The sequence below is a fragment of the Lasioglossum baleicum genome, unplaced genomic scaffold, assembly GCF_051020765.1.
Source record: "Lasioglossum baleicum unplaced genomic scaffold, iyLasBale1 scaffold2451, whole genome shotgun sequence".
Classification (NCBI taxonomy): domain Eukaryota; kingdom Metazoa; phylum Arthropoda; class Insecta; order Hymenoptera; family Halictidae; genus Lasioglossum; species Lasioglossum baleicum.
This window is the reverse complement of record NW_027471510.1, coordinates 17,501-22,500: the sequence shown is the minus strand read 5'-3', so window position 1 is coordinate 22,500 and position 5,000 is coordinate 17,501. Positions and strand designations below refer to the sequence as shown.

The 5,000-nt window shown below is 50.7% G+C and overlaps 1 non-coding gene and 1 pseudogene across 1 annotated transcript; both read right to left on the bottom strand.

The window, feature by feature from the left end:
• The window catches only part of LOC143221470 (large subunit ribosomal RNA), a 3,716-nt pseudogene extending 1,732 nt beyond the window's left edge, over window positions 1–1,984 (bottom strand).
• A 1,566-nt stretch (window positions 1,985–3,550) lies between these two features.
• LOC143221468 (5.8S ribosomal RNA) lies at window positions 3,551–3,705 on the bottom strand. The gene has a single exon (XR_013011777.1). It is a non-coding gene; the product is annotated as a 5.8S ribosomal RNA (ribosomal RNA).
• Window positions 3,706–5,000: the final 1,295 nt, after the last annotated feature.

The following is a 5,000-nucleotide window of genomic DNA, read 5'->3' as shown; positions in this document are numbered from 1 at the left end:
GTTTATCATTAAATGATATTTTGCTCTCTCTCTTAGGACACCTCATCTACATAGGATTTCTCTTAGGGCTTAGGATCGACTGACTCGTGTGCAACGGCTGTTCACACGAAACCCTTCTCCACGTCAGTCCTCCAGGGCCTCGCTGGAGTATTTGCTACTACCACCAAGATCTGCACCGACGGCGGCTCCAGGCAGGCTCACGCCCAGACCCTTCTGCGCACACCGCCGCGACCCTCCTACTCGTCAGAGCTTCATGGAAGACGCGCCTTTAAAAAAAGCTAACGTCAACCTCACTTGCCGCTGACGGCGGAGTATAGGCGCGACGCTTCAGCGCCATCCATTTTCAGGGCTAGTTGCTTCGGCAGGTGAGTTGTTACACACTCCTTAGCGGATTCCGACTTCCATGGCCACCGTCCTGCTGTCTTAAGCAACCAACGCCTTTCATGGTATCCCATAAGCGTCGACTTAGGCGCCTTAACTCTGCGTTTGGTTCATCCCACAGCGCCAGTTCTGCTTACCAAAATTGGCCCACTTGGCACTCTGATCCAATATAATCTCGTGGCTTCATTGATCCAAGCAAGCCAGAGATCTCACCCATTTAAAGTTTGAGAATAGGTTGAGGTCGTTTCGGCCCCAAGGCCTCTAATCATTCGCTTTACCAGATGAGACTCGCACACGTTCATCAAAAGAGAACGAGCGAGTGCCAGCTATCCTGAGGGAAACTTCGGAGGGAACCAGCTACTAGATGGTTCGATTAGTCTTTCGCCCCTATACCCAGTTCCGACGATCGATTTGCACGTCAGAATCGCTACGGACCTCCATCAGGGTTTCCCCTGACTTCGTCCTGACCAGGCATAGTTCACCATCTTTCGGGTCCCAACGTGTACGCTCTGGGTGCGCCTCTTCTCGCAATGAGAACGAGACGCCCCGGGAGTGCGAGGCCGCATCGTGACGCGGCCCATCCTCCCTTGATCGACGCTAAGGTACGATCTTCACTTTCATTGCGCCTTTAGGTTTACATGTCCCAATGACTCGCGCACATGTTAGACTCCTTGGTCCGTGTTTCAAGACGGGTCCTGAGAGTACCCAAAGCAGTAGCGTCGCTGACCGGTAATTCAAAGCTTGGCCAGTCCGAGGACACCGCCTGCTAACAGCTGGTTAGGCCCGGAGCCGGCGCTAGGTCCGTACCATCCGGGTGACAAACTAACCGAGCTTGCGGCGGGCCTGACGCACACACATTCGAAAATGGATTGGTTGCGGCCCGATACCGTCAGAGTACCGTCACGCAGCCGGCCAGGCGATCGAGCGTCTGCCGTGTGCGCACGAAGGCGACACGACAGGCAACAACTCGAGCCGTAGACCGACACGCAACGGGTCGCGACGTTCTACTAAGGGAGAAGTGCACGACTACGCGACCGGAACATTTGCCGAAGATGGTGTACCCTCGCACTGGAACCACCGAAGTGGCCCATTACGGGCTATCTGCGCACCAACGGAAGCCAGCCTCGTCGACGATGAATCTCCCCATTCGATCTTTTGGGTTTCTCAGGTTTACCCCTGAACGGTTTCACGTACTCTTGAACTCTCTCTTCAAAGTTCTTTTCAACTTTCCCTCACGGTACTTGTTCGCTATCGGTCTCGTGGTCATATTTAGCCTTAGATGGAGTTTACCACCCACTTAGGGCTGCACTCTCAAGCAACCCGACTCTAAGGAGAGGTCCTCCCGAAACGCGTACCAGTCGCTACGGGCCTGGCACCCTCTACGGGTAAATGGCCCCATTCAAGATGGACTTGGACGCGGTTCGACGTCTCGGGATAAATTGACCCTCCTGAACACTACATTTCCCAACGGCAGAACCGCGGGATTCAGTGCTGGGCTAATTCCTGTTCGCTCGCCGCTACTAAGGAAATCCTTGTTAGTTTCTTTTCCTCCGCTTAGTAATATGCTTAAATTCAGCGGGTAATCTCGCCTACTCTGAGGTCGTCGTACGTGATACAAAATTTTGTGTGTTTCGGCCGAAAGAGCGTAAAAGTAGTACTCGCGAAAACGTACAAAGCACAAAAAAAAAAGAAAAAAAAAGAAAACGAAACAACACTACACGACAGAAGAGAGAAAAAGGTAAACAAAAAACCGATATATGCCTTATGCGCCACACCAAAGTGTCAATATAATTCTTTCTTCATCTCTCGTCGATCGGAAACTCTCGCTAGACGATCTGGCCGGTTAACTTTAACGTCCGTCGAAAAGAACTTTCGGGGACTGGACGACCGACAGATCGCGCGGTTCCGCACGAATCGACAATGAAGAAAAGAAAAGACATGGGGCGACCGACATAAAGGTTCTCATCATTGGATATACCTTTTCTCTCTCCGCGGTGCTGTTCCGTGCGTGAACACACAAGTGTGTCTTTTGCGTCGTGTGACAATCAAGTTCGAAATAAGCCTCGCCAATAGAGGAGTATACATATTATTAAAAAAAAAAAATAATAATACATATAACCCGGTGGGATTTCTTTTTCTCTCTACTTCTATATAATTGAACCAAAAACCACGGGGGTACAGAAACGTTGCGCACGAAACGATTTATCATCGATCAAACGCAAAACCAAATTAGAGACACGAGAGAAAGAGAGTAAGATCTCAAGACGCTCATAGGCCGTCATCAATACGATTCAACGCGAACGTGGCGATGGAATGGCAATCGCACAGATTAGCGAGGACACGTCGACGACGGGGAATAATTCCGACCCGATCAAGTACGACGTGCTCATCCCGCACATTGCTGCGCTTTGCTCCGCTGTCCATCGATCATCAAAGCGTTCGCGATAGAACGAGAGATCTCTTTCGTCTCTTCCCTCGAAGACTCGAAAAGGAATGTGTGTTTGTCGAAATCGCCGGCAACGACGACCCTCCGCCGTATGGCAATTATAACGTAGAGTTAAGAAACTCATCCACGCACAGGCATATTCTCTCCCTGGGGCTTAACATTGCCACACCACACACACTCTGTGTGCCACACAGTATTCTTTCTTTCTTTTATAATTTGTGTGTCCATCTCTGTAGTCTCGCGAGACTCTTGTAAATATACCTCTTTCGTATATACGCATCATTTCAGGCGACGTCGGGAGCGCGTTAAATGTTCATGAGTGGAAACGCTTCTTTCCGCAAGGCGAATCGTTTCGCAGAGAAGGTGAGAGATTTGGAGATCCTCGTCGAAGCGGTGCCTTACGGGCGGTCGTATTTTCAATACGACTCACGACACCGTAAAAACACTCACGCAAGTCCGAACGTAAGAAATACCAATCCCTACTTCGCCTCTCGTGGAAACTAGATATATATGTTTGTATGTGTTTATAAGACGCAATGCAAAAATTGGCAATTTTCACAGAACCGCGACAAACGCCGACGAAACGCCCATCATTCGCTCGTACGTAGCATCTTTGCAACCCGACTCCGAAACGCTCTTTGGCGCCCTCCAAAAATATATTTGGAGAGGTAAGCGACGGCGGGGACTTACAAGAGCAACGCAAGCAGTTTATGGTTACGTAAACGACCCTCAGCCAGGCGTGGTCCAGGAATTGTATCCGTGGACCGCAATGTGCGTTCGAAATGTCGATGTTCATGTGTCCTGCAGTTCACACGTTGACGCGCAATTAGCTGCGTTCTTCATCGACCCACGAGCCAAGTGATCCACCGTTCAGGGTAATCGTATATATTTTTGATTTACAAATCAATATATGTATATGTCTCTTGTTCTGCGGTTCGTAAGAACGCATTGTACCTGAACGCTCCAACCAGCGCGCGAAGGAGATTCGTTCAGGCGTCGTTTTAAGGACGACACTATCGTCGTCCGTGGAAACGGAAAAAAAAAACCGTCAGATACGCAACACGTATCTGACGGCCGGGCGAACAGTACATTGAAAAACCGTTAACGTGGAAAACGCGGAGATGAATATATTCTCTGAAAACGACGGGGATCGTAGACAACCCGATACTGGATCCAGAGATGTAATAATATTCCTCTCCTCTTCACTTCCATTTCATTTGATGTGAGAACGGAGGACTTCACAGCCGGCTCTGGCAGCGGTCATTCGTCCCAAGCTCTCGCGATGCGCACTATTGGGCCACACGCACGGAGTAGGGTGTCAGACTCACGACTGCTTTAAAAGCGAGCTTCACGAGCCGGTCCACTTCCCGTATAAAACACATTTCCATAAAATGTTGGTGTGTGCTCGAGGTAACGATAAATTCCGATACAAGCGGACTCGCGAGCCGGCTCTGGCCGTAGGCGCGATCCCCGTTCTCGTCCCAAGCTCGTCTGCGCGCACTATTGGGCCACACAGAGAGTAGGGTGTCGTCGGGAATAATCGCGCCATTGGCTTTATAGCGAGCGTCACGGCCGGTCCTCTCGGAACACACCGTTTTTCGTCGGAACGATATTACCATATTTTTATTTTATTCGACAGATTAGCGGACTCACAGCCGGCTCTGGCAGCGGTCATTCGTCCCAAGCTCTCGCGATGCGCACTATTGGGCCACACGCACGGAGTAGGGTGTCAGACTCACGACTGCTTTACAAAAGCGAGCATCACGAGCCGGTCCGCTCTGGCGAATGTATAATATTATAATAAATATACGTTCCGTCGTCAACGAACACCGCGTGCGGCGCAGCAACGTTTCGTGCTCTTGGTTATACGCGAACCCGATACAAATAGAGAGCGGGACTCACAGTCGGCTCTGGCAGCGGTCATTCGTCCCACGCTCTCGCGGTGCGCACTATTGGGCCACACGCACGGAGTAGGGTGTCAGACTCACGACTGCTTTAAAGGCGAGCATCACGAGCCGGTCCTTCGCGTCTCGTCTATCTTCACGATAGTTCGCGAACGATAACACAAACGCGTGCAACCGCGCGTTTACCACGGGTTACCCTGAGATTTTGTTTGTCCTCTTCGAGACACCGTTTCGAACGGACGACTCCGGACATATACCTACGACACAGA